A 10,425-nucleotide genomic window follows, 5' to 3' on the forward strand; every position below is an offset into this window, starting at 1 on the left:
AGAGAGGAAAATGAAGAACTGTATATTTACTGGGGATGTAAACTGTATATTTAAATGAGGAACTGTAATATAAACGTGTATATTTCAGTAATGCAACATGAATAAAGTTCTAGAGAGCAGATGTACAACATTGTACTTATAGGTAACCATACTGTATTGTATACTGAAAAATCTGTTAAGAGGACACACTTCATGTTAAGTATTCTTACCAGAAAAATGGGGGAGATCTATGAAAGAAAAAAAATCACTAAAACGATTCTGTTAAATAAATAAATAGAATACCAAAATGATAAAAAATCAAAACCTGAAAATGTATGTCCCTGCTTATTAACTGTGAGAACTCTGAATTTTCTTGCCTAATTAACAAAAAGTCCCAAGAGAACGTTGGTTAAAAATAGGAATATAGTTCCATCATCTCTTATGTGAAGCATTGTATATAAATAATGCAAAATGCTATGCAGAAAAACTGGAAGAATAAAGAAAGAAATGTATTTTGTTGCTTCAGATTTACATGGTTAAATAAAGAAATATAAGAAGCTTGTAACTTGAATATTTAAAACCAGAGGAGCACACCCAAATATTAGCTGTGGACGGTTGAAAAAAAGAGCACTTGCATCAGCTGCAGAGAGATTCCCAAAGCCCACTCTCCCAGAAGATTCCAGTTGACACTCACATGGCCCACTGCCCTCTGCCTCTGAAGAGAGAGGAAACAACCGTCATCCCGTTATTCTCTGCATAATAAAGTAGTGCATCATTTTGCCAAAATCCAAAATGTATAAGCACTGAAGCGTTTCTAGGCTATGGTACAGAAGGTTGACTTGTGAACTTTGAATGAAAAATCACTTGATCCAACTCTGCGAACTGCACATAACTTTTTTCTCTTAACATTTGAAATAGACCACCTAAATTTGGGTCTCCATAAATCATAGACTAGAAAGGACACATAGAGGCCATTTTTTCTCTCCTCTTCTCTTCTCTTTGCTAGAAGTTAAACTCAGGCTAGAAATCTGGTGTCAAACAAAAGCAAATCCAGACTTCCACAGGGAGAGCCTTATTGATGAGAAAGACTACCGGAATTGGGAGAATTGTTGCAATTACTGGAATCTGCAAGTGTCTTAAAATCAATCTGAAAAGGGGGTTTCTTTTCAAAGATAATCCTTTGCTACTGGCAAGCAGAGGTAGACAGAACTTTGGAGGGGAAGCTGGACAAGCCAGGGGAAGTGACCAGTGGAGTCTGACAGGAAGGTCTCCCGCTGTGGTCAGCCGATTCCCGGGAGAAGCTGATAAGGAGGGACGGGCAGTGGCGGAGGGTTTGGGCGCGGTCCACATTTTTTTGTCCTTGCTCAGGGCTGTGGGCATGCAGGGTGTAGGGACCTGCAGGAAAGAGAGGAGCCGGATTCAAGTTTGGTCAAGTAAAAGCAATAGGTGAGAGATGGACAGTTGTAAACGCTATGTGATCCAGTGGGGTGCCAAGTTTTTCAACTGAAATGTCAGCTCATTCCAGCACACCCTTCCTTCATGCCATGTTAAGATGCTCTAGCAAGTATGACCTCTCTCTTTGCCCTTGGTTCTATTTTTCTCCACCTCCTCTGAAATATCATTTAAAATATTTTTTCAAGATCCCTGACAGATACCAAACTTCTCTTCCAAAATTCTCTCTACACACTTCTTCCCCACTTCTGTGTTTGTGTTCACTTCCTCATTCATTCACTTATTCGCCCACCAAGAATTTTTGAGCTCCTCTGTGGGAAATTGTGGTGCTAAACTATGGACGCTTGCCCTTTTTTCTAAAAAAAAAAAATTTATTTTTTATTGGAGGATAATTGCTTTACAATGTTTTGTTGGTTTCTCCTGTACAACAATGGGAATCAGCCATAAATATACATATATCCCCTCCCTCCTGTGCTTCCCTTCCACCCCCCATCACACCCCACTGGATCTTTACAGAGCTGACTCTTGCTCTTGAAAATAATATAGCTTACTGGGAAAATGAGACAAATTTGTAGTTTTTAAAGAAATTTATTATAGTTGATTTACAATGTTGTGTTAATTTCTGCTGTACAGCAAAGTGACTCAGTTATACATATATATATATTACTTTTTATATTATTTTCCATTATGGTTTATTACAGGATATTGAATATAGTTCCCTGTGCTATACAACAGGACTTTGTCGTTTATCCAATCTATATATAATAGTCTGCTGCTGCTGCTGCTGCTGCTAAGTCGCGTCAGTCGTGTCCGACTCTGTGCGACCCCATGGACTGTAGCCCACCAGGCTCCTCCATCCCTGGGATTCTCCAGGTAAGAATACTGGAGTGGGTTGCCATTTCCTTCTCCAAGTCATGAAAGTGAAAACTGAAAGTGAAGTTGCTCAGTCGTGTCCGACTCTTCATGACCCCATGGACTGTAGCCCACCAGGCTCCTCCATCCATGGGATTCTCCAGGCAAGAGTACTGGAGTGGGTTGCCATTGCCTTCTCCTATATAATAGTCTACATCTACTAATTTCAAACTTCCAATCCATCCCTCCCCCACCTCCTCTCCCCCTTGGCAACCACAAGTCTGTTCTTTATGACTGTGTGTCTGTTTCTGTTTCATAGATAACATGTCACATTTCAGATTCCACTTATTAGTGATGTGTGCATGTATGCTCAGTTGCTTCAGTCATATCACACTCTGTGAGACCCTAGGGACTGTAGCCTGCCAGGTTTCTCTGTCCATGGGATTTTCCAGGCAAGAATACTGGAGTAGGTTGCCATTTCCTTCTCCAGGGGATCTTCCCCACCCAGGGATTAAACCCGTGCCTCTTAAGTTTCCTGCATTGGCAGGCAGGTTCATTACCACTAGTGCCACCTGTGAAGCCCCATATAAGTGATACCATGTAGTAATAAATTTGTAGTTTTAATAGTTTGCGATAAAGATTGTAAAAATTCTGACCCTGACTCAGATGGAACCTAACCCTAACCAAATGGTTATCACCAGGGTTGTTTTTGCCTCCAGAGGAAAGATGGCCATATTTGAAGTCATTTTTTGTTGTCATGACAGGAGGAGGGAGTCGCTAGTGGGATCTAGTGGGCTGGAGACTGAAGAATCTGTTGAACATCCTACAACACACAGGACAGGACCCCTCCTCCCCATGACAAAGAATTACCCTCTCTCAAAATGTCAGTAGTGTGAGGATGAGAAACCTTGACCCAAGCCCTCGCCCAACTAATGGAGTGCTTGGAAGCAAATGTGGCCACAGGACACATCCTTAGGAGAGTTCTGTTTTATAATATGCATTATACAGATGTCTTTCCAGTGTGTTCCCACAATGTGCTGGGAGCTAAGTAGTCAGTTGTCAGACTTCTTACTACTCTCAGCTTTCCTTCTTCAAGTGTTAGTCGTTCAGTCATGTCTGACTTGGCAACTCCATGGACTGTAGCCTGCCAGGCTCCACTATCTGTGGGATACTTTAGGCAAGAATACTGGAGTGGATTGTCATTCCCTTCTCCAGGGAGTCTTCCTGACCCAGGGATCAAACCTGGGTCTCCCGCATTGCAGGTGGATTCTTTACCATCTGAGACACCAGGGAAGGCTTTCTTTCTTAAAGATGTGATTTAATTTACATGCATCCTTAGGTCAGCAACCCAATCCTACTTCACTTAGTTTTGCCTAAAAATTTGAGACTAGATAAGGTCTTCCCCATCACCAAGAGACTATAAAGACTGTTTGTGTTTAATGGGCTTGTAAAGAATACATTTTATGAGAATTTTATCTTTTGTACACATGGCCTAAGTAAGGGCATGTTACCTGGAGAGAAGAAGATTTTTTTCCCCTGCTTCTCCCCAGGACCAAGTACTTACAGAGGACATAAGTAGTGCAGAACCAACTAGAACAATTTTCTAGGAGTCAAAATAGAATTTCCAGAAAGGGAAATGAGAAGAATATGAGCTCAACAATGGACCCTGAAATGCTCAATAAATAAGTGGGTGTGGAACACCCCAACTTCAAAAACAAGTATCTTCAAAGTCTTATTTGATGTGAAGGCTTTGTTTCTTCAGGAAGGTCCGTGTGCATTGTTGGGCTAATTTCAAAGCCGGCTTTGGGCTCTGCCCAGACTGTAGGATATTAACTCCTGCATCAGCCCACCTTCCCTCTCTCTCTGCACCCTACTCCTTCTGGAAAAGTGTTTCAAATTTCACAATATGTTCTGGGAACAAGGAAGGGTGTTTGGATACACATCTAAAACCACCAAAGACTGTAGTTTCCCAGATGGGAGGGAAGTGTTGCTAAAACAAAAAGCTCAGGAGAGGTGGAAGGTGATACCCCCTCTAGTAACAGAAGCTGGAGTCCCTCCACCCACTAGAGACCTTCCTAAGGCTTCTCCAGGCCACTTGGTCTCCCTGGCTTCTTTCTACTGGACAAGACGCAATGTCAGAAATCTGTCTGTAGTAAATAAGGATGAAACAGACATGTATCAGACAACTCAAGGAAAAGCTGTAAACACTCAGGTTCACCATGTCCTCTTGAAGGGCCTGACCCTTTCTAGAATGCTGTTTGTCCTCTGCTGCCATTTTCACCAAAAATCAAGAATTACTGTTTATTTGCTAAGGGCAACTGTGTCCTTGTTCTTGCTAATGACAATTGACTGAAAGTAGTATATGAATGAAAGGCCAGTGAGACAAGTATATGGGATAACACAATAACTTGGTTGTGGAGAAGAGACTGGATGGAAGGTTATTAGAATCCAGGCTGGGTTCACTTTTATTCTAGCATATATCAGGATATGGTAGGGAAGGGGATAGCTGGGTGTGGAAAATAGTCTTAATACAGGGCAAAAACTTCAGCAAATCCCTAAATGTATAGTGAGGGAAAGATACAATTATTTTAGTTGTCTCAACTGGGAATCTTTGAAATGAAAAGATAGATCCTAGAGCAGCAACTTCCAAACTTCTTAGCAAGGAGAGATAAGAAAGCCTTCCTCGGCAATCAATGCAAAGAAATAGAGGAAAACAACAGATTGGGAAAGACTAGAGATCTCTTCAAGAAAATTAGAGATACCAAGGGAATATTTCATGCAAAGATGGGCTCGATAAAGGACAGAAATGGTATGGACCTAACAGAAGCAGAAGATATTAAGAAGAGGTGGCAAGAATACACAGAAGAACTGTACAAAAAAGATCTTCATGACCCAAATAATCACGATGGTGTGATCACTCACCTAGAGCCAGTCATCCTGTAATGTGAAGTCAAGTGGGCCTTAGAAAGCATCACGACGAGCAAAGCTAGTGGAGGTGATGAAATTCCAGTTGAGCTATTTCAAATCCTGAAAGATGATGCTGTGAAAGTGCTGCACTCGATATGCCAGCAAATCTGGAAAACTCAGCAGTGGCCACAGGACTGGAAAAGGTCAGTTTTCATTCCAATCCCAAAGAAAGGCAATGCCAAAAAATGCTCAAACTACTGCACAATTGCACTCATCTCACATGCTAGTAAAGTAACACTCAAAATTCTCCAGGCCTGGCTTCAGCAATACGTGAACCGTGAACTTCCAGATGTTCAAGCTGGTTTTAGAAAAGGCAGAGGAACCAGAAATCAAATTGCCAACATCCGCTGGATCATCGAAAAAGCAAGAGAGTTCCAAAAAAACATCTATTTCTGTTTTATTGACTATGCCAAAGCCTTTGACTGTGTGGATCACAATAAACTGTGGAAAATTCTGAAAAAGATGGGAATACCAGACCATCTGACCTGTCTCTTGAGAAACCTGTATGCAGGTCAGGAAGCAACAGTTAGAACTGGACATGGAACAACAGACTGGTTCCAAATAGGAAAAGGAGTACGTCAAGGCTGTATATTGTCACCCTGCTTATTTAACTTCTATGCAGAGTACATCATGAGAAACACTGGGCTGGAAGAAGCACAAGCTGGAATCAAGATTGCTGGGAGAAATATCAATAACCTCAGATATGCAGATGACACCACCCTTATGGCAGAAAGTGAAGAAGAACTAAAGAGCCTCTTGATGAAGGTGAAAGAGGAGAGTGAAAAAGTTGGCTTAAATCTCAACGTTCAGAAAACTAAGATCATGGCATCTGGTCCCATCACTTCATGGGAAATAGATGGGGAAACAGTGGAAACAGTGTCAGACTTTATTTTTTGGGGCTCCAAAATCATTGCTGATGGTGATTACAGCCATGAAATTAAAAGACGCTTACTCCTTGGAAGGAAGGTTATGACCAACCTAGATAGCATATTTAAAAGCAGAGACATTACTTTGCCAACAAAAGTCCGTCTAGTCAAGGCTATGGTTTTTCCAGTGGTCATGTATGAATGTGAGAGTTGGGCAGTGAAGAAAGCTGAGCGCCACAGAATTGATGCTTTTGAACTGTGGTGTTGGAGAAGACTCTTGAGAGTCCCTTGGACTGCAAGGAGATCCAATCAATCCATCCTAAAGGAGATCAATCCTAGGTGTTCATTGGAAGGACTGATGTTGAAGCTGAAACTCCAATACTTTGGTCACCTCATGTGAAGAGTTGACTCATTGGAAAAGACCCTAATGCTGGGAAGGATTGGGGGCAGGAGGAGAAGGGGACGACAGAGGATAAGATGGTTGGATGGCATCACTGACTCGATGGACATGGGTTTGGGTAAACTCTGGGAGCTGGTGATGGACAGAGAGGCCTGGCGTACTGCAATTCATGGGGTCAAAAAGAGTTGGACACGACTGAGTGACTGAACTAAACTGAATAGTCTGAGAAAGAAATATATTTTACATGTTAGTCATGTTAGTACATATGCATATGAAAACTGAATTGTCACAATACAGAATTCATCCTTACAAGTTGATATGCTCTAGTCTATTCTATTCTGGTTAGAAATCCACTAACTTGATTTCAAGATCTGTATGTTGTAAAGTGCCAGATAGTATGTATTTCAGGCTTGTGGGCCACATATCTTTCTTTGTTTTTACTTGGCTGTTAGATGGGATCTATTTATTTTCACAACCCTTGTCATATACTCTTTTTTCTCCCTTACAGTGTTTTATTATTTTAATTAACTAATCTGTGTCAGATCTTACTTGTGGCATGAAGGATCTTTCATTGTAGGTCTTCTTTGTTTGCAATGCACAGGCTTCCCTAGTTGTGGCACAGAGGCTCAGTAGTTGTGGTGCTCAGTAGTTGCAGGATCTTAGTTCCCTGACCAGGGATCGAACTCGTGTCCCTTGAATTGAAAGGAGAATTCTCAACCACTGGACTACTAGGGAAGTCCCCCCCTTACAATGTTTTAAAGGTGTAAAAACTGTTAGCTATGGTAGCCCATTGGCCATCATTTGCCACCTCATATTAATGGTTTGCAAATCACAGATTAAAGATTAGAGCTACTAAAAGGTTAAAGAGAGGAAAGAGTTTTGATAGTTTGACTTTGAACCATGTAACTCACCATGGCCAAACTGTGTTTGACCAGTGGGACTCCAATTTGCGGCCCCTGTTTTTAGAGGTGAGTGAAACTCATGTATAGCTTCATCAAAACATTTTGTTATATTCCTTGTCTCTTTTACATTTTGTGACAAAACTCTTTATTTTTCAAAGTAGCTGGTATTCAGTGTTGAAATCACTACAAGATTATCCAAGAATACAATTTGAAAGAATACATTTCTTGCACATTGATTGTTGTTCAGTCACTCAGTCGTGTCCAACTCTTCGCGACCCTGTGGACTGCAGCACGCCAGGCTTCCCTGTCCTTTACCATCACTTGGAGTTTGTTCAAACTCATGTTCACTGAGTTAGTGATGCCAACCAACCATCTCATCCTCTGTCATCCTCTTCTCCTCCTGTCTTCAATCTTTCCCAGCATCAGGGTCTTTTCCAATGAGTCAGTTCTTCACATCAGGTGGCCAAAGTATTGGAGCATGAACTTCAGCACCAGTCTTTCCAATGAATGTTAGGGATTGATTTCCTTTAGGATTGAATGGTTTGATCTCCTTGCTGTCCAAGAGACTCTCAAGAATCTTCTCCAGCACCACAGTTTGAAGGCATCAATTCTTCAGCGTTCAGCCTTTTTTATTGTCCAGCTTTCACATCCATACATGACAACTGGAAAAACCATAGCTTTGACTATATGGACCTCCCAGAGTTCCATAATATATAACGGAGAAGTAGAAGCCCTTGCAACTGTGGGGGTAAGTATAGTTTATCTGTGGGGATATGTATAGGATAATTACATAGGATAACTATACATAGCCCCAAAGATAAACTATCCTTATCCCCACAGTTTGTAAGGGCTTCATTGCTCCATATTGTATCATGGAACTCTGGGATGGTGCCTTGTAATCTCACAGGATTTGAACATAGCTCAAAACCTGGTTAAAACCTGCTATGGAGAAAGTGCACCCAATTGGGATCAGTAAAAATGAGAAGTAGAGGAGTAATACTCATTCAAGTCTTAGAACTACTGTGGACACACTCAGAGCTACATTTTATGGCTTTGGGTCAGATAGTTGGCCACCATCGGGGTTCCTTAAATCAGTGAATACTGCTTTTCCCACTGGTTTGTGATCTTTTTGATGTTCTTCTGGGACAGCATCCTTTCCTGTGTCGACTAAAGAATGTAGTCACAATCTGAAAGTATTTATTTGGTGTGAATCTTTCGGACTCTGGGCCTGGGAGATAGCATCTCAGTAGCTCTGAGGAAACTGCTCCAAGGAGGCAGGAGGGAAATCAGGCTATACACAAGTTTGCAACAAAGGGAGCAGGCAGTCTGAACATCAAAGATCAGGTATCAGGTTAAGGAATTTAGCATTGTATGTATGGGAAGAGGCTAGCCTCTGGGCTCACTGAATTCATTCCTTTCATATGCTCCTCAGCTATCTGGGGCCAATCCTGTTTCCTTGTTCACTTTGCTTCTCGCATTCCCCTAGCTCCTCAGCAAGGTGGCAGCATACACTGGATCTCAGTTCTGGGAGCCCTCATTCACACTTGGAGGCCAGAAATCACTTATGGCTGTGGCATTTCTTGTTTATTGATATAGCAGGAGGTATTTTCATTTCACTCCTGGTGGCTACGGAGGAGCTTCTTTGCTAGGTTTTGCATGAAAAAACACACTCTTCTTAGGCATGGGTAGGAAAAGTGAGAAGAGGAAGGCCACGGAGACAGAGACCAAGGATATGACGTTGAGGTAAAAGTAGGACAGGCCGGCCAGGGATACCAAGAGCTGGGCCAGCACGGAGGCCGCCGTGTAGGCCACCAGCGTGACACTCCTGCAGTAGCCGCTCACTTTCTGGTAGTGCTCCGGGCTGACCACGCTGTAAATGTAGGCATAGTAGGCCACCTCGGTGGCGGTGACCATCCCATAGAAGAATTCCAGCACCTGCATGGTCCTGACTCCTTGGCCAAACAAGAGCAGCAGCCAGCAAATGATGAAGCTAATCCCCTGGAGGATGATGACCGGCTTGTAGCAGACATAATAAGTGAGGAAAAACACCAGGAGCAGCAGCGCTAGATAAGTGTGTATGCAAAGTGAAAGACTCCCCCACTTTAAAAAAAAAATTCAAAGTGAAAGATGTCTTTTGTGATCTACAAGATTAAATGGACAGAGTGTGAAGACGAAGTTCCAGGAAGAGAAATGCATCATGACATTAGCATACGGCATGTATCGATCTGAGGACACATTTGTTGGCCTCTGACCAAAGGGGGTCCACTTGGATACTTCACATGCTTTCCTAATGGTAGAATGAAAAACAAAAGACAACTGAAATTCGAGGAAACAAACTGCAAAGATAATAGATATTTATAACATGTGAATTCGTTCCTCCAAGTGTAAGGAAAGAGCAGCTATTGCTCATCACTGTTAAGTGCTTCTTACATTTTTAACATGTGATTTGATCTGCATAGGCTATTGAGGCTGGGAAAAGAGGTCAAAATGCGTACATTCATTCATCTCTCACACCGCGTAGTAGTTCCAGGGCAATTCATGCTCAGGTACTGCTGCCTGTGAACACTTAGTCATTTACTCTTCTTCAAAGTCAGAACCATGAGGGTAAAAAGGATGTTTCAGTCCTGGAAGAACCTGACCATCTTCATCTTTGATCTGCATCAGTGTAAATGCCCAGACCAAACTGAGATACCATCATAGTAATCAGGCAACTATAAAACAAACGATATTTCAAGACTGAGAGTCAAAGAAAGAAATCTACTTGTGTATCTTGCTCTTCCACATTCCTGGCCTTATTTCACTGGGCTGTAATGGAGGAGCCATGAGAGATTGCTCAGTCAGTCGTTTACTTAAGTCAGTTTGGGTCACAGTTTCCCAAGGAACACTGGCTGTATCAGCAAAATTACCTGAGCCCATCAGTAACACGTGATTATTTGTTTTCAGTAAGAGGAAGGTACAGTGGACAGAAGACAACATGAGGAGGTTGACATAGACCCTCTAGAATCCT

General features: G+C 42.1%; 1 pseudogene; it reads right to left on the reverse strand.

Annotated features, from left to right (window-relative positions):
* Positions 1–580: 580 nt before the first annotated feature.
* LOC145540501 (thiamine transporter 2-like) lies at positions 581–10,079 on the reverse strand (annotated as a pseudogene).
* Positions 10,080–10,425: the final 346 nt, after the last annotated feature.

The sequence above is a fragment of the Giraffa tippelskirchi genome, chromosome 3 (assembly GCF_054371585.1).
Source record: "Giraffa tippelskirchi isolate mGirTip1 chromosome 3, T2T-mGirTip1v1.2.pri, whole genome shotgun sequence".
NCBI classification, from domain to species: Eukaryota; Metazoa; Chordata; class Mammalia; order Artiodactyla; family Giraffidae; genus Giraffa; species Giraffa tippelskirchi.